This window comes from Pseudophryne corroboree, chromosome 2 (genome assembly GCF_028390025.1).
Source record: "Pseudophryne corroboree isolate aPseCor3 chromosome 2, aPseCor3.hap2, whole genome shotgun sequence".
NCBI classification, from domain to species: Eukaryota; Metazoa; Chordata; class Amphibia; order Anura; family Myobatrachidae; genus Pseudophryne; species Pseudophryne corroboree.
The window spans coordinates 963,183,044-963,203,561 of NC_086445.1; the positions used below are offsets into that span (position 1 = coordinate 963,183,044).

The 20,518-nt window shown below is 43.2% G+C and overlaps 1 long non-coding RNA gene across 1 annotated transcript in view; it reads left to right on the forward strand.

The window, feature by feature from the left end:
• The window catches only part of LOC135050153 (uncharacterized), a 309,431-nt gene extending 289,133 nt beyond the window's left edge, over positions 1 to 20,298 (forward strand). Inside the window, exon 3 of the long non-coding RNA XR_010241556.1 lies at positions 19,650 to 20,298. This is a non-coding gene — a long non-coding RNA (uncharacterized LOC135050153). The remainder of the gene's footprint in view (positions 1 to 19,649) is intronic.
• The last annotated feature ends 220 nt before the right edge of the window (positions 20,299 to 20,518 follow it).

Genomic DNA, 20,518 nt, shown 5'->3' on the forward strand with positions numbered 1-20,518 from the left:
TAAAATTGGCAGATTGGACTTTTGCGCGTCCGGGTGATGACTCGTGGCCCATAGTAAGGTGTTACGGTCTGTCGGTTTGCGGTATAAAGTGTATTCCAGTCCCGTCACACCTTTAAACATGGTTATATTCAAAAAGTCTATCGGACTCTTAAGACAATTGAGGCTACTAATCATTTCATGAAATGACTCTTCACTGTCCAACCATATGAGAAATATGTTTTTAAAAAAACCTTTTATAAAAAAAGATTTTTTACCAAATCCAGCAAGGATGTGTTCCTGCTCATAATACTGCATAAAGATGTTAGAGTAGGCAGGAGCTAAATTTAAGCCCATCGCTGTACCAGCAATTTGGACATAAAAGTCACCCTGGAACAGAAAATAATTGCATTCTAAGACTCTCCTTAGTAACTCAAGCATCCATTGAATCAGCGGGCTATTGTAAGGTCCATCAACAATTGCATTTTCTACTGCCTTTATCCCTTGTTCATGCGGGATCACAGCATACAATGAGCAAACATCCATTGTAGCTAACCTATACTCACCAGGTATAATACCCAATCTTCTTATATCAGACAGAAAATGTCCAGTGTCTCTTAGATAGCTCTCACTTTTCTTAACCAATGGTTGCAAGTAATAATCCAAAAATTGTGCAATTGGTTGTAAAATAGAGCCCCTGGCAGAGATACTCGATCTTCCAGGGGGATCTATAAGTGTCTTGTGCACTTTGGGTAAAGTGTACAATATAGGACTAATAGGGTATTCCACTGTCAGAAAAGACTTGGTATTCTCATCTATCCATCTGTTGGAAAAGGCTAAGAGTAACAATGCGTAAATCTCTTTTTTAATCCGTGGAAGTGGATTAAAGCGCAATTTCTCATACGTATCACTATCAGACAATTGTCTCCTGATCTCCTTATCATAGGAATCGAAATCCTGCAGCACTATTCCGCCTTTGTCGGCATATCTAATAACTATAGAAGTATTATTTTTCAAGGAGTCCAGTGCTAGTTTCTCAACCTTAGATAAATGATCACATTTTTTGTTACTTTCAGAAACTTTAGTCTGACAATCCATATCAACCATTTTAAGAAAACTTTTCAATCCAACATTACTAGACGGTGGACCTAATGTACTCTTTTTCTTAAATCTTACTATATCAGATGTAGCTCCTGTATCCAGTTTATTGTCATAATATTCCCTGAGCCGTAACTTTTGGCCCATTTTATAAAAGGTCTACCGACCACTTAAAGGTGTCTGTTTTACAAGTTGGAATAAATGACAATCCCCTGGACAAGAGACTAACCTCTGCCTGGGAAAGGACATGGGACGAAAGGTTAAAAATTAAGTTTTCACTCCCCTCCGGTTCCTTGGCCTTCCTCGGGTGCCCCCCCTCCCTCCTCGGGTGCGGTCTAATCCTTCTCGGCCCCGGATCCCTCTCTGGGACCTGGTATTTGATCCTAAAAAAGAGGATCCATAGGGTGGTAGGTCATTGGAAAACTCAGTATCAGAAGATGAGTTAGAACTATATCCCTCCATCTGAGGATTCCAGAATGGTTACGATAATCAAGGGTCACACATTCAAGCTTTTTCCTTTTGAAAGAAATCAGATCACATTTATATTTATCAACCTGATTTTGTAAACATCCCATCCAGTTTTTCAGATTTATCAATTTTCAAAATTTGAATATACTCACATTCAAACGATTTCAATTCAGTGCGTAACTCGCCGCCTACTTCTTCAATTTCCAGAGCCAATAAATCCAGAGAGTATTTATTTAACACTCCACACCAGCTAACACAGAAAGCTGGGTTACTGCACCCGATGGTGGGAGTGTTAATTATTCTAAAACCTCTCGGAATATATTTCTTTCAATAGTATTCCAATAAGAATTGACCGTGCAAAGTCAAATCGAGTTCCCTTTTCTTTAACTGGGTTTCAGGAATCTTCAGATGGAGGAATGTAGTTCTAACTCATCTTCTTTTTACAGTGCAGAGGGAATTGGAATAACGTGAACTATTATATCATTACATCATACTATTTAGAGATGTGCACCGGAAATTTTTCGGGTTTTGTGTTTTGGTTTTGGATTCGGTTCCGCGGCCGTGTTTTGGATTCGGACGCGTTTTGCCAAAACCTCCCTGAAAATTTTTTGTCGGATTCGGGTGTGTTTTGGATTCGGGTGTTTTTTTTACAAAAAACCCTCAAAAACAGCTTAAATCATAGAATTTGGGGGTCATTTTGATCCCATAGTACTATTAACCTCAATAACCATAATTTACACTCATTTTCAGTCTAATCTGAACACCTCACACCTCACAATATTATTTTTAGTCCTAAAATTTGCACCGAATTCGCTGGATGGCTAAGCTAAGCGACACAAGTGGCCGACGCAAACACCTGGCCCATCTAGGAGTGGCACTGCAGTGTCAGGCAGGATGGCACTACAAAAAAATAGTCCCCAAACACCACATGATGCAAAGAAAAAAAGAGGCGCACCAAGGTCGCTATGTGACTAAGCTGATAAAGCTAAAAATTGATCTTATATAATACCCTTTATGAGGTCTAAGAACACTGTACGCTATCTACGTATTAAGTACCGTAAGGGTACGCACGTTGCGTAACAATCGCTTAGCCGTAGTCGAGACGCTCAAGCGTCACTTTCGCTCACGGCCAAGAGATCACGGGCAGGCACGCTATTGGCTGCTGACTAACTTAATGATTCGCTATAGCGTAGCGGACGCTCGGGACCACGAGGAGATCACCAGCGGCGCTGACGCTCACAATGTTAAACCTTTGTATCTAAACCATAAACAGTGTATTGTGCTGTAAAACCTTAGTGTAATGATAGAGTGTAAATGCAACACAGTATAACCTTATTACCTTTAAAGCTGTTCTAGCGTCACCGACGCTCTGAGAATACTTAACACTATAAGAAATACACAGATACCTGGGCTTAGGGTCCAACGCCTAATATATATATATATTATGAATGATATACTTGCAAAAGAATTAATACAAATACAAATCATACACTACAATATAACATAGACTACCTAACCAGATAACTACACAGGAAATATAATACAATTACTATTTAAGAGAAAATAAGAGAGAAAGAGGAGGAGAGAGAGAGAGAGAGAAATTGGCCCACAATAACAAGAAGATCAATATAGTTGCGGAGAAACACTTACGCACAAGGGGAAACGATCGCATGCGCCTCGATATCCAGCTCCCGATTATCAGCAATGAGAACCGTTGAAGAGAGTGAACTGGATATGGTCGGCCTGCCTATTTATGCCCCACACACAATGCAATTCAATGGTCCCTACAATCTCATTGTTCATTGGACACAGGAATTCGGCTTCGCATTATAACAAAAGGTCATAGGTTGATTCATACAGGTGGGCTGTGACTGCTTCCAACTGTTCAGGTGGGTGGGATACTGGGTTTCCCGCCGCATGACTAAATAAGAACAAATAATAGTAAATGGACATGAACTTCTTATGTCCATAACTATTCGCACGAGCGATTAATCCGCTCCAAACCAACACCGGAATATTGCTATTTAAATACTCTTCCGATGGGTACCAAACACCACTGTATGACCCCTGTTAGACCCTTCGTACAATACAAAGAGGGATCTCTCTGTTCAGGAACATGCTATGTTAACTAAACTTTCAGAATCTATCAAAGGGACCATGATCTACAAAATACATTATATAGTGAAAATATGTAACGATTGAGTCGCACGCTACGATCACATAAACTCTACCGTAAATACGCATACCGTGCGCCTGCGGGTGCCCGCGACTGTGAGTATGCGCACGTACGGGAGAGCGTACGCATGCGCAGCACGGACCTGTGTGAGGTGCAAATATGGTAGTGTGCATAGAGATATTTTTCTGACTTTGACAGTCCACCCTTTGGCAGTCAACAATAACTGCCACCTTCTAAAACATTTCAAAAAGAGAAAAATATATGTCAGGGGTTAATACATTTACATGGTTGGGTAGGGGAGGAGAGGAGAAGGTAGGAAAAGGGTATGACCTAGTGAGATAGCAGAAGCATGTGTGTATGAATCCGTGTTTGGGGGTCATGTATCATCATGCCGTACGTGTTTTAAATCAAGCTTCGAGGTATTGCGAAGTATACATTTGAATTCCTTCTTATCCCGTGGTACGGGTCTGTGGATGGGCTGTCAAACTTTACCGAGCTCTTTTCGGCTTTGGTTGTAACAAAATGGGGGAGCACATTTTAGTTGATGATACATGAATGGGGGAGATATGTGATTGCTGATATCTGTGCCTGTATTCCCTATCGACTATATGTGTCATTACCTGAGGGTTGTAGAAATGAAGAAAAGACATAATTACGGCAAATGCGGTGGTATTCTATGTCAGGTAAATATACATTCGTCGATTGAGGTCTTGTTTGGTGTCTGTTGAATGCAGTCTTCTTTGTGCTTTTGCCCATAAGGTGCGAGCAAAAGCTGTCAATGTCCATAGATTTACAAAAGTGTTGGGCTAGCGTAATTTTAAAATTTCTAGGGAAACTGGGGATCCATGGCATAGTTCATCAAAAATCTGTGTATCAGGTTGTCAAAACTTCTTCTTTAATCTCTCTGTTGTCTGTATATCGGCTCATCAAATTCCTCGTCCAAGTGGGTCTTTTTACCTTGGAGGAAACGGAAAAACAGGTGAAAGAAACGGACCGTAGAAATCGCATTTTCATCACATCATTGTTTCTACATTTGGGTCATAAATCAAGTCCATTGGAATTACAGTTTCCTCACTCCTCAAACTCATTACCCTAGTACGACGATTGCACCTCATTAAAGCCTGACCGCATCTAAATATCAAACCAACCGTTATGATAACACCTAAGATACATAGGAGAAACTTCCCAACATCCATTATGACTCCTTGAGCCCAGTCTCCTAAACCAGAGAACCAATTTCGCGGGTTCAACCATGACACCCAACCAGTCAGCTCATTACCTACAGCAGCAAGAGTGAGATTGTGTCTCCTGCGAAATTCCCACTTCAGTTGGAGAATATCGTCCATCTTTTGGTCTATGACCTCGACCGGGTCCTCGGTGCTATTCGTAATATATGTGCAACATTTCACGCCGTATTGTGTTGCCAGTGTGACACAATATCCGCCTGTCACTGCTGTGAGGTAATTAAGAACCATTCTATGCTGTACCAGTTCTGTTTTATAAGCTTGAAGTTCTCTTCCAGTATACCTAAACGTGTCATCATACATTTCAGTGATATTATCTAACAAATTGGCGAGCGCAGATATGTATTTATAATTCAACACTCCTCTAGCGGTGCGAGTGATATCTAACGCGATTAGAAACTGAATCCCGGTGGATTCATGGATCATGTCAGAGGCCGGATGCTCTGTTCTTTCTATCAGGTGCCGTTTAACTACGTGCTCGTAATGGGTGTGAGTATAAGGAGTTTGGGCAACACGGTGTATGTCTTTCATTTTGTCATGTGATACAGTCATTACTTCAGGCAGTACGTTTCCAATATAACACAATCCTTCAGAGTTTGGGGCAAGCCACTTATACGCCTTTCTCCCGCATATGAAATATGCATCATCGGGGAGAACATATGGGACGGAGTAGGACATAACCATATTACACACCTTCCATGTGAAATCTCCTAACCCTAATTCTTCCATCTGCTTAGTACACGTATCAGGTTGTACGATATGTGCACAGTATCCTGGTGATACCTCTCCAACTCTCGTAATCCTATTTCCTAAGGTATACCTATACCGGAAAGATTTTCCTCTACTGGCTATGTGGCGTATAAGCTCTGTATCTGTAGGCATTCTATCTGCTCTATGTGAAAAGGTCATGGCTTGATTACTCCATGACACTTCCCAATTTCCCGGCTTTCGGGGATTGGAGATGTTAAAGCATAATAGGGACCTATCCACTTGGTATTGGTGGAGCTTCAAACTAGGAGGGCTGGAGATATTAAACCTCCTGTCCACCGGTCTCCCACCACTTAACTCAAGTACCTCCCCTAACGTTGAAGGAAATGGTACTAGCCCTGATTTGCTATGACCTTGAGGTACTTGAGAGCATACCCAACAATCTGTTTTATTTAACACACTACCCACTAAGGAGTGATAGTCACTCAATGGATGCCGGTCCATATGGATATTAAAACTGGATTGGCATTTCTTTATGCACCCATCCTCAATGACATTGTTACAGAGCCGACAGATACAGTTTTCTTCAGCTAACAATCCTTCACAATTCCTTCTATGGTCAATGCTATCGGATCGTTTTCTGATACTCGCCTTTGCTTGTTGATTATGTTGTTCTTGGAAAACTACGCCTCCATCTCTGTCATCAGAACCCATTCCAGAACCTCTCTCGACCTCCATGGTACTCTCGCCGGAACAGACTGCTCTGGTCAACATCATGGTCAACAGGAAAATCCGGATCACAGTCTCTTGGGGCAAGTCCATCTTGTAGGAGGAAACGGAGAAGAATGAGAAGGGGAAAAAAAAAAAATAATTTGAGGGAGAGGGGATGGGAAGTTGGAGAAAAACAATAAAAGGGAACAGGGGATCGACAACTGCTTTTGGTCTTGTGATTTTCAATGCTCAGGTGCCGCCTCAGTCCTCCTGGAACAGACACTCCAGTGATACAACCTCTACCGTCTGTTCCTTATCACGGGGCCTCTCTGGATCAGCAACCTTTTTACAGTGGGACGAATGAACCCAAGTCTCTCTCTCAGCAATCTTCAATGCTGTAGTGCTAGTCAATAAGACCTGGTATGGTCCTTCCCATCTGTCAATAAGGCAACCTGAGCGTAGAAAATTCCGTATCATTACATAATCCCCAGGTTCAATGTCATGACAATTACTATCTGGTAAATCAGGAATCACTAACTTCAGATTATCATTTTGATTCCTCAACTGTTTACTCATGTTAATCAAGTATTTTACAGTCACTTCATTGTTACACTTCAAATCATCCTGAGGGTTAATCATAACATGCGGTTGTCGACCAAACAAGATTTCAAAGGGAGACAGATTAAGAGGGGACCTGGGAGTGGTTCTGATGCTGTACAGTACAATGGGTAAAGCTTCTGGCCATGTCAATCCTGTCTCTGCCATCACTTTACTCAGTTTATTTTTAATAGTGCTGTTCACTCTTTCCACTTTCGCACTCGCCTGTGGACGGTATGGAGTGTGCAGCTTGCTATCAATTCCCATCAATTTACACATTCCTTGAAAGACATCACCTGTAAAATGGGTACCCCTATCACTTTCGATAATTCTAGGGATACCATATCTACATACAAATTCCTGCACAATTTTCTTAGCAGTAAACATAGCGGTATTTGTGGCCGCTGGAAATGCTTCGACCCAATTTGAGAAAACATCTATACAAACAAGTACATATTTCAAATTTCGACAAGGGGGTAATTGAATAAAGTCAATCTGTATTACCTGGAAAGGGCCGCCGGCAGGTGGGATATGAGATGGTTCTGTAGGTATTGCCTTTCCGATGTTCTTTCTCAGACAGGTAAGGCATGACATTGCCCTTTTACTCGCATGAGATGAAAATCCTGGGGCACACCAATATGCTCTTACCAACTTGCACATCCCTTCCTTGCCCAGATGAGTCAGCCCGTGAGCTGCCTCAGCTAAGCATGGAAGGTATGCTTTGGGGGCCACTGGTTTACCGTGTCCATCCGTCCAGAGTCCTGAGGACTCCTGACCATATCCCTTTGCCTTCCAGACTGCCTTTTCCTGTGTGGAACACAAATTTTGCATCTCACACAACTTCTGTGTGTTGATGGTATTAAATACCATCAGTTGTGTGGTGTCTGTCTGTCTGGGGGTAGCAGCTGCTAATTTAGCAGCTTCGTCTGCTCGGCTGTTACCAAGTGATACTGGGTCTTGGCTATATGTGTGTGCTTTACATTTGATAACAGCCACTCTGTCGGGTTCCTGTATCGCTGTTAGAAGCCTTTTTATGTGAGCTGCATGCGCTACCGGTGTACCAGCTGCCGTCATGAAATTTCTGAGGCGCCATAGGGCTCCGAAATCATGGACTACCCCGAATGCGTATCTAGAATCGGTGTAGATATTGGCTGATTTGCCCTTAGCCAATTCACATGCTCTGGTTAGGGCGACCAGTTCAGCAACCTGGGCTGAGTGAGGTGGGCCTAGCGGTTCCGCTTCTATGGTGCCTTGGTCATCTACGACTGCGTATCCAGTACACAAGTCTCCCGAGTCTGACTGTCTATGACAACTACCGTCCGTGTAGAACGTAAGTTCTACATCTTCCAGTGGGTTGTCACTGATGTCAGGCCTTGCGGTAAAATTTTGGGTCAAATATTCCATACAATCATGTGTGTCTTCCTTTGTATTAAATTCTCCTTCCCCACCACTCTCATCCTCCACCCTTTGTGCCTGTCCAGGCACACCTGGGAGATATGTTGCAGGATTTAATGCACTGCATCTCCTTATGGTGATGTTTACGGGGGCCATTAGTGCCAATTCCCATCTTGTAAACCGCGCTGATGAGACGTGTCTGGTTTGGGCAGAATTTAACAAGGCTGACACTGCATGTGGTGTATGAATTGTGAGGTTGTGACCTAGCACGACGTCTTCGCTTTTCGTTACTAGCAATGCTATCGCAGCAACGCTTCGCAAGCATGTGGGGAGGGATCGCGCTACCGTATCTAGCTGAGCGCTGTAATATGCTACCGGCCTGCTGGCATCACCGTGCTTTTGGGTTAGTACGCCTGCCGCGCAACCAGCACTTTCTGTTCCGTATAGTTCAAAGGGTTTCCCATAGTCTGGCATACCCAATGCTGGTGCCTGCGTTAGGCACTGTTTAAGTCTCTCAAATGCTGTCTCAGACTCGTCTGTATGCGAAATCCGATCAGGTTTGTTTGAGGAGACCATCTCCTGCAAGGGTAACGCTAGAATGGAAAACCCTGGGATCCAGTTACGGCAATACCCACACATTCCTAAAAATGTTCTGATCTGTTGCTGGGTTTGTGGCAGAGTCATGTCTCTAATTGCTTGAATTCTATCAGCGGTCAGGTGTCTCAGTCCTTGTGTTAAACAGTGTCCCAAATATTTTACCTTAGTTTGGCATAATTGCAACTTGTCTTTGGAAACCTTGTGTCCTGTGTCTGAAAGATGAAACAGGAGCTGTTTCGTATCCTTCAGGGATGCTTCCAATGAATCAGAACACAGTAGTAGATCATCCACGTACTGTATTAATACTGATCCACTCACTGGTTGGAAAGACTGTAAACAATCATGCAAAGCCTGAGAAAATATACTTGGGCTATCTATGAATCCTTGTGGTAATCGAGTCCATGTGTATTGGACTCCTCTGTATGTAAATGCAAACAAATATTGACTGTCAGGGTGCAGAGGAACCGAAAAGAAAGCGGAGCAGAGGTCAATAACAGTGAAAAATTTCGCAGTGGGAGGGATTTGCATTAAGATGACAGCTGGATTTGGCACTACGGGGAACTGACTCTCAACTATTTTGTTAATCCCCCTTAGATCCTGCACTAGCCGGTAACCCCTCCCCCCACTCTTTTTAACAGGGAAGATGGGACTATTGGCAGTGCTGGACGTTCTTACCAGAATGCCCTGTTGTAGCAAGCGCTCTATTACGGGATACACTCCTAACTCCACCTCTGGCTTCAGAGGGTACTGTGGGATTTTTGGAGCTATCCTACCCTCTTTTACTTGTACAACTACCGGAGCTACGTTTGCCATTAATCCAGTGTCCTGTCCATCTTTAGTCCAAAGTGACTCTGGTATCTGAGATGTCATTTCTTCTACTTGGGAGGGAGTCCTATTTGTCATAATGGTATGTGACATTAATTTTGACGGGGAGTCTAACATGTCTCGTACTTCCTGAGCGTGATTCTCAGGTATGTCCAAGAATACACCTTCAGGAGTACAATAAATGACGCACCCCATTTTACACAGTAAGTCTCTTCCCAGAAGATTAGTCGGTGCCGATGCAGCCAGCAAAAAGGAATGCTTGGTATGTAAAGGCCCTATTGTAATCTCGGCTGGTTTGCTAACAGGGTAGTGCTGGACTACTCCCGTTACCCCTATGGCTGGAATTGTCTTACCAGTGGTTCTCATGCCCACTGTCGAATTTATCACTGATTTGGCCGCCCCTGTGTCTACAAGAAAGTTTAATGATTTACCAGCTACATTGATTGCAATTTCTGGTTCACTTCCAAGACTTGCAATCAATTTTACTGGCTGCAGATTACAGGTATGGCCACACCCCTATTGGGTATGGTGACCTCCCTGAATCCCGCTGGCAGCAACTACTTGTGATGGAGTTAATTGGGAGCTACCAGAGGCTTGCCAGTCTCTGTTCGGGGGGTATCTTTTTGTTTCCCCTGTATGTGGCTCATAACTCCGTTTCTGCGGATCTTGCTCCCAATGTCGTGTGTCGTGTCGTTGTCTAGGGGGTTGGTATGAGTTTCGTGAATTCTTCATTCTACAATCTCGTGCCATGTGTCCCTGTTTATGACAAGAATAACAAGTAACCACATTTGACTTACCCACAGGGTTTGGTGATATAAACAAAGGCTGCCTTGTGGTCAGGGCCTGTATACTTACTGCCATTAACTTATCACCTTGTTGTTCCCTGTGTCTGGTGATGTTCCTATCGTGATCAATAGCAGCCTCTCTCAAAGTAGCCACAGACAGACCTCGCCAACATGGTTGTGTGGTCTGTACCCTAGTCTTCAATGACTCTTTTAAACCATCCATCAGTACCGATACTGCTACTTATCGATGGTTTATGTTTGTTTTAATGTCCTCTATGCCTGTGTATTTTGCCATTTCTGATAATGCTCTGTGAAAATATTCTGCAGCAGTTTCTGACTCCTTCTGTTTAATGGAGAATATTTTGTTCCATTTAACTACGGCTGGGAAATACTCCTTTAACTGTAAACTTATTCTTTTTACATTGTCTTTGTTGTACACTTCTGTAAGAGGTACATCCTGATCTAATCCACAGTCAGCTAAAAATTGAGCTGCGTCGACATTGGAGGGTAAACATGCTCTCAGCAATATCTGTCAGTCTTTGTTGTTGGGCTCTACGGTGTTACCTAGGTCTCTGATGTATTTTTGGCTGGCAACTAAGTCTTTTCTAGGGTCAGGGAATTCCGACACTATGGTCCTTAATTCCATTCGGGAAAATGGGCTGTACATGGCAATGTTCCTAACAGGAGTGACTCCTGAAGTGTCTGTTTTCCCATTTGGAACTACTATTACCTTAACAGGATTAACTCTAACAACCTCATTCTGTGTAGATTCTACAGGCTGTGGTGAAATAGTTTCAGCATAGTGTATGGTGCCGTACTTACCCGTTGATACGACCTCACCTATCCCTCCGCTAGGGGCTTTCGTTACTAATCTCGGGGGTTGAGCTGTGCCTACAGTGGTCTCTGCTATGGTGGCTGCTAGAGAGAGCGCTGAAATTGTTGCCGATTCGTCCTCTTGATCACACTCCTGAGGAAAGTTCAAAACAGGGTACAACTTGCACGGGTTAATACTTGCATTGGTTAATTGGTTAACATTATCTTTAACATTTACACAGTTGCTAAGTGTTTGTTTGTTACACCTTAATGCGTCATTCTCCGCAACCAATTTTTCTCCCGATATATATGGTGGCGGTGGGGCCGTGGCTATCAGTTTTCTGATCGAGCCAGATCCCGCCGCCTGAGCCAATCCTCTCTGTATGTCACCCTCCTGTTGCCACAACTGTAAATAATCATAATGTTTGATTCGTCTCTTGGCTGATTTAATGAGACATATCCTTCTCCTTAAATTCGTTAACACCTCTGTGCTGAAGCTACCTACTCTTGGGAATTTCTCCCCGTCATGTACCGTCATTCTCTCCCATTCATCACATAAAGCTTCTGTGTGACTTCCGTATTTCTCACACATTACGTATCTTGCCGACCCGACTGGTCGGTTCACTGAATCAACCCGAACCGAGGTTGATCGCCCCCTACCTGAACAAGTGGCCCCCATAGTTCGAAGGTGTTGCTTTATTCAACCAACCCTTACGCAAACCAAAATGTTCAAAATAGGCTGACGGTGGCGGTTTACCGAGTACCCCACTCACTCGCCCACGCCGACCAATACGACCTGATCACACCGATATGGTGCTGGCGTACTCGACCCAGGGCCCCTGCGACCTGAACCTCTATTTACTGGAACCTGTGAGGGTGATCCGAAGAACACTTACTCTTTCCAGTAACTATTGGTTGTTGGATAGTTCCTGAGTGAGCAGCGAACCTCCCTTAAAATAAAAAAAAATTACACAAATCACGTTAGAATGTACAAATAGCGTTTATGACCTTCGTACACAAATAGTACCGGTCAGGTTTACTAATGTACACAATTACGTGCGGTACAATCGTTCAGCACATAAGCAACTAATCTTATGTACGGAGCGACCAGTGGAATCGAAAATTTCGGCTGCAAATTCCTTCAGCCAGAGCTTGTATGGCCTATATGGGTGTTGCACCAACCCTTTCTTGGTGTTGTGCCTGTGGACTGTATAGCGGACTTCCTTGTCTGCTGTACCTGAACCTGCTGGTCTGCTATGACCTCCTGGTCTGTTACAGTATGACCTCCTGGTCTGCTACACTCTAATGCTCAAATTGTATGTTTTAACCAGGGATGCCTCCCTAGCCACCATGTACGTCACTTACACGCATGTACCTCACGAGAACTCGACTTTTCTTGTGGTTCAACCTCAAAAATTGTAAAAACAAACACTCACTCACCACATATACACTTTTGTTTCTATTTCTATTTCTGCGCAGAAATTTCTCTTTAGACCAGATGTGTTACAAATTAGGAGAAGGATCTGTTAATTTAAATTTCGAATGTTAAAATAGATTTGCGCGATTTATCGCCTTGCGTTATTTACCGCGTTGCGCTATTTATCGCGTTGAAAAAAAAATTTACACTTGTGATTTGAGTTACGTGGGCGTACCCGTACGCTCCGTTGCGTAATATACGCTGCGTGCGTCGGCCCTTGGGTTGCGTACACAAGTCTCAGTCCTTTGTTAGAGACACGTGTACGCAAAGCAAAGATCCACCGTAACACAATTTATACGTTTATCAATGTAGATGATCCTTTATCATCTACCGCGCACCACACTGACTTCGCCTTGTCTCTCAGGCACAGCTGTGTTTGTCTATACTTTAACTATATTACCTTTACTCTTAAACTATAAAATAGCGGCAAATCTCTCTTAGCACGTTTATCAACTATAAAACTGGCAAACAGGAGAGTGATATACGAAAATACACAAATGAAAAAAAGAAATGCAGATATGCAAGCATGTGTACGCAAGACAGAAAAATAAACAGTTTTAAAAGAGACTAGCGTGTTGTTCTTACCTCCGGTTCCCGGATTCCTTCAGCACCCTTTACTCAGAGAAGCAGACGCTTATCCAAACAGCACTACGAGGAATATGATCTCCCGCCCTTTGCTGCTGGATAATGTCTGCTGAAATTACCTAGTGCAGATGTGTGAAGGACAGGACGAGCCCGCAATTGATAAAGCTAAAAATTGATCTTATATAATACCCTTTATGAGGTCTAAGAACACTGTACGCTATCTACGTATTAAGTACCGTAAGGGTACGCACGTTGCGTAACAATCACTTAGCCGTAGTCGAGACGCTCAAGCGTCACTTTCGCTCACGGCCAAGAGATCACGGGCAGGCACGCTATTGGCTGCTGACTAACTTAATGATTCGCTATAGCGTAGCGGACGCTCGGGACCACGAGGAGATCACCAGCGGCGCTGACGCTCACAATGTTAAACCTTTGTATCTAAACCATAAACAGTGTATTGTGCTGTAAAACCTTAGTGTAATGATAGAGTGTAAATGCAACACAGTATAACCTTATTACCTTTAAAGCTGTTCTAGCGTCACCGACGCTCTGAGAATACTTAACACTATAAGAAATACACAGATACCTGGGCTTAGGGTCCAACGCCTAATATATATATATATTATGAATGATATACTTGCAAAATAATTAATACAAATACAAATCATACACTACAATATAACATAGACTACCTAACCAGATAACTACACAGGAAATATAATACAATTACTATTTAAGAGAAAATAAGAGAGAAAGAGGAGGAGAGAGAGAGAGAGAGAAATTGGCCCACAATAACAAGAAGATCAATATAGTTGCGGAGAAACACTTACGCACAAGGGGAAACGATCGCATGCGCCTCGATATCCAGCTCCCGATTATCAGCAATGAGAACCGTTGAAGAGAGTGAACTGGATATGGTCGGCCTGCCTATTTATGCCCCACACACAATGCAATTCAATGGTCCCTACAATCTCATTGTTCATTGGACACAGGAATTCGGCTTCGCATTATAACAAAAGGTCATAGGTTGATTCATACAGGTGGGCTGTGACTGCTTCCAACTGTTCAGGTGGGTGGGATACTGGGTTTCCCGCCGCATGACTAAATAAGAACAAATAGTAAATGGACATAAACTTCTTATGTCCATAACTATTCGCACGAGCGATTAATCCGCTCCAAACCAACACCGGAATATTGCTATTTAAATACTCTTCCGATGGGTACCAAACACCACTGTATGACCCCTGTTAGACCCTTCGTACAATACAAAGAGGGATCTCTCTGTTCAGGAACATGCTATGTTAACTAAACTTTCAGAATCTATCAAAGGGACCATGATCTACAAAATACATTATATAGTGAAAATATGTAACGATTGAGTCGCACGCTACGATCACATAAACTCTACCGTAAATACGCATACCGTGCGCCTGCGGGTGCCCGCGACTGTGAGTATGCGCACGTACGGGAGAGCGTACGCATGCGCAGCACGGACCTGTGTGAGGTGCAACTATGGTAGTGTGCATAGAGATATTTTTCTGACTTTGACAAAGCTAAGCGACACAAGTGGCCGACACAAACACCTGGCCCATCTAGGAGTGGCACTGCAGTGTCAGACAGGATGGCACTTCAAAAAAATAGTCCCCAAACAGCACATGATGCAAAGAAAAAAAGAGGCGCACCAAGGTCGCTGTGTGACTAAGCTAAGCGTCACAAGTGACCGACACAAACACCTGGCCCATCTATGAGTGGCACTGCAGTGTAAGACAGGATGGCACTTCAAAAAAATTGTCCCCAAACAGCACATGATGCAAAGAAAAAAAGAGGCGCACCAAGGTCGCTGTGTGACTAAGCTAAGCGACACAAGTGGCCGACACAAACACCTGGCCCATCTAGGAGTGGCACTGCAGTGTCAGACAGGATGGCACTTCAAAAAAATTGTCCCCAAATAGCACATGATGCAAAGAAAAAAAGAGGCGCACCAAGGTCGCTGTGTGACTAAGTTAAGCGGCACAAGTGGCCAACACAAACACCTGGCCCATCTAGGAGTGGCACTGCAGTGTCAGACAGGATGGCACTTAAAAAAACTGGCTCTACAGAGGCAAGATGTCCACCTCATCATCATCCTCCGATTCCTCACCCCTTTCACTGTGTACATCCTACCTACTCACAGATTATTAATTCGTCCCCACTGGAATCCACCATCTCAGATCCCTGTGTACTTTCTGGAGGCAATTGCTGGTGAATGTCTCCACGGAGGAATTGATTATAATTCATTTTGATGAACATCATCTTCTCCACATTTTCTAGAAGTAACCCCGTACGCCGATTGCTGACAAGGTGAGCGGCTGCACTAAACACTCTTTCGGAGTACACACTGGAGGGAGGGCAACTTAGGTAGAATAAAGCCAGTTTGTGCAAGGGCCTCCAAATTGCCTCTTTTTCCTGCCAGTATACGTACGGACTGTCTGACGTGCCTACTTGGATGCGGTCACTCATATAATCCTCCACCATTCTTTCAATGGTGAGAGAATCATATGCAGTGACAGTAGACAACATGTCAGTAATCGTTGGCAGGTCCTTCAGTCCGGACCAGATGTCAGCACTCGCTCCAGACTGCTCTGCATCACCGCCAGCGGGTGGGCTCGGAATTCTTAGCCTTTTCCTCGCACCCCCAGTTGCGGGAGAATGTGAAGGAGGATGCATCGGAGGAATCCCAGGCAGGAGAGGACTCGTCAGACTTGCCAGTGACATGGCCTGCAGGACTATTGGCTTGCCTGTGTAAGGTGGAAATTGACACTGAGGGAGTTGGTGGTGTGGTTTGCAGGAGCTTGGTTACAAGAGGAAGGGATTTAGTGGTCAGTGGACTGCTTACGCTGTCATCCAAAGTTTTTGAAATTGTCACTGTCTTCTGATTAATGCGGACCAGGTGACATATAAGGGAGGATGTTCCTAGGTGGTTAACGTCCTTACCCCTACTTATTACAGCTTGACAAAGGCAACACACGGCTTGACACCTGTTGTCCGCATTTGTGTTGAAATAATTCCACACCGAAGAGCTGATTTTTTTTGTATTTTGACCAGGCATGTCAATGGCCATATTCGTCCCATGGACAACAGGTGTCTCTCCGGGTGCCTGACTTAAACAAACCACCTCACCATCAGAATCCTCCTTGTCAATTTCCTCCCCAGCGCCAGCAACACCCATATCCTCATCCTGGTGTACTTCAACAGTGACATCTTCAATTTGACTATCAGGAACTGGACTGCGGGTGCTCCTTCCAGCACTTGCAGGGGGCGTGCAAATGGTGGAAGGCGCAAGCTCTTCCCGTCCAGTGTTGGGAAGGTCAGGCATCGCAACCGACACAATTGGACTCTCCTTGGGGATTTGTGATTTAGAAGAACGCACAGTTCTTTGCTGTGCTTTTGCCAGCTTAAGTCTTTTCATTTTTATAGCGAGAGGATGAGTGCTTCCATCCTCATGTGAATCTGAACCACTAGCCATGAACATAGGCCGGGGCCTCAGCCGTTCCTTGCCACTCCGTGTCGTAAATGGCATATTGGCAAGTTTACGCTTCTCATCAGACGCTTTCAGTTTTGATTTTTGGGTCATTTTACTGAACTTTTGTTTTTTGGATTTTACATGCTCTCTACTATGACATTGGGCATCGGCCTTGGCAGACGACGTTGATGGCATTTCATCGTCTCAGCTATGACTAGTGGCAGCAGCTTCAGCACGAGGTGGAAGTGGATCTTGATCTTTCCCTATTTTAACCTCCACATTTTTGTTCTTCATTTTTTAATGTCTAGAATTATATGCCAGTATCAATAGCAATGGCCTACTACTATATATACTGCGCACAACTGAAATGCACCACAGGTATGGATGGATAGTATACTTGACGACACAGAGGTAGGTAGAGCAGTGGCCTTCCGTACCGTACTGCTATATATACTGGTGGTCACTGTCAGCAAACTGCAAAACTAAAATCCACCACAGGTATAGAATCTAGATGGATGGTATACTTGACGACACAGAGGTAGGTAGAGTAGTGGCCTTCCGTACCGTACTGCTATATATACTGGTGGTCACTGTCAGCAAACTGCAAAACTAAAATGCACCACAGGTATAGAATCTAGATGGATAGTATACTTGACGACACAGAGGTAGGTAGAGCAGTGGCCTTTCCATACCGTACTGCTATATATACTGGTGGTCACTGTCAGCAAACTGCAAAACTAAAATGCATCACAGGTATAGAATCTAGATGGATAGTATACTTGACGACACAGAGGTAGGTAGAGCAGTGGCCTTCCATACCGTACTGCTATATATACTGGTGGTCACTGTCAGCAAACTGCAAAACTAAAATGCACCACAGGTATAGAATCTAGATGGATGGTATACTTGATGACACAGAGGTAGGTAGAGTAGTGGCCTTCCGTACCGAACTACTATATATACTGGTGGTCACTGTCAGCAAACGGCAAAACTAAAATACACCACAGTTATAGAATCTAGATGGATAGTATACTTGACGACACAGAGGTAGGTAGAGCAGTGGCCTTTCCGTACCGTACTGCTATATATATACTGGTGGTCACTGTCAGCAAACTGCAAAACTAAAATGCACCACAGGTATAGAATCTAGATGGATAGTATACTTGACGACACAGAGGTAGGTAGAGCAGTGGCCTTCCGTACCATACTGCTATATATACTGGTGGTCACTGTCAGCAAAACTCTGCACTGTACTCCTATATAATACTGCTGGTCCCCAGTCCCCACAATAAAGCAGTGTGAGCACAGATAAATGCAGCACACTGAGCACAGATATGGAGTGTTTTTCAGGCAGACAACGTATAATACTGGTGGTCACTGGTCAGCAAAACTCTGCACTGTACTACTCCTATATAATACTGCTGGTCACCAGTCCCCACAATAAAGCAGTGTGAGCACAGATATATGCAGCACACTGAGCACAGATATGGAGCGTTTTTCAGGCAGACAACGTATAATACTGGTGGTCACTGGTCAGCAAAACTCTGCACTGTACTCCTCCTATATAATACTGCTGGTCCCCAGTCCCCACAATAAAGCAGTGTGAGCACAGATATATGCAGCACACTGAGCACAGATATGGAGCGTTTTTCAGGCAGAGAACGGATAAAACTGGTGGTCACTGATCAGCAAAACTCTGCACTGTACTCCTCCTATATAATATACAGCTGCTCCCCAGTCCCCACAATTAAGCAATAAGCACAAATACTTGCAGCAACATTAATAAACGGAGAGGACGCCAGCCACGTCCTCTCCCTAACATTTTTAATGCACAAGTGAAAATGGCGGCGACACGCGGCTCCTTATATAGAATCCGAATCTCGCGAGAATCCGACAGCGGGATGATGACATTCGGGCGCGCTCGGATTAACCGAGCCATACGGGAGAATCCGAGTATGCCTCGGACCCGTGTAAAATGGGTGAAGTTCGGGGGGGTTTGGTTTCCGAGGAACCGAACCCGCTCATCACTACATAATCTTATATAATAGTTCACTTTATTCCAATTCACTCTGCACTGTAAATTCACTCTTTTTGACACATGTACGGTATTAAACTACTACAGTCAAACCACACTAGAAATTCCCACTCTCGTCCGACATTGGAAGCGAAGCAGTTTTGGGTCTGATCAGTACCAGAAAGGGAGACCACCTGGGAAGATCATGTACTGTAATCCAGACTGAAAATACCAAGTGCCTCTACAATTTTGTCAATAGAGTCACTCAATATACTCACAAAAACAGTAACTAAGTAACTGCACTGTTTAATATACTTATTTATTTTAGTATTAGTAACCACCGATCAGCTATACTAACTAAATAACTGCACAGTATAATATACTTATTTATTTTAGTATTAGTAACCACTGATCAGTAGCATTTTAATGACACTTTCAGCACCTTACTATAATTAAATTTTTAATTACATCTATTGTACAGGCACTTTATTTCAGCACAGCGCTGTATATTCACTTGTAAATATATTTAATGCACTAGTATTATATGTAATTGCTATGTTTAAATCATTAATAATCCTTTTCCCTGCTTCAGACTGCTAAGTATGCACTTTAGGTATTAAGAATTACATGTCCTTCTATTATTTACATTTTTTTTCTGTTCATTTCCATGGAAACCAGTTGATCAAAAATGAAGAAAGTCCTGCACCCCTGTCTCCACCAAAATGGCAGCCGTATTGAATTCAACACAAATGACTTTAAGAAAATGGCCGCCGCAATGTATTAGACAGCGCCACCAATGTCTGGGCTCTATGAACGTCCACCTCCGGAGATGACAGCGGGCGCATGCGCTGTAGAGCCCCGGGAGGGGGGCGGAAGTACAGAGTATGCGCACAGAGGGCGCGAGTACACCGGAAGTGTGGTGGAAATACCGCTCCTGTTCATTCTAAGATGATTTCTTGTATTTTATAAGTATTTGGAACACTTGTTTTTAATCCAGATATTAGTATTACTGTCTATTGTAGATATTGGTTATTTTAATCGTAATACTAACTCCAGCAACAATTGGCTCAATCTCTAGGCAGGATATGATGTCATAATTAAGTGTTGATCAGTACTAGTATAAATAGATGTCCAGTCCCATTCTGCCTTTACCCCTTGATGAAGTCTGTGAGACGAAACGCGTTGGACAACCTGTACTGACCTCTAATCCAGAAAAGATACTTACCTCTTTTTAAAATATCCTGCACTTTACTTATATATTTATTTATTTATTATTCTTGTGTATGTGCTTTTTATCCCATTTTTTTTAAAGAGAATTGTATATCAATGTGATATTTTAGAATATTGTTAATAAATTGCTTTTTATATTTTTACACTGGGTATATCATTTTATTAGAGACACCATTGGTCGCTTGTATCCCGCATCCTTTTTTCTATATATATATATATATATATATATATATATATATATATATACATATACACACACTCGATAGATAGACAGACACACATAATTATGTGTATTATATGTGGAATACACTGAAATG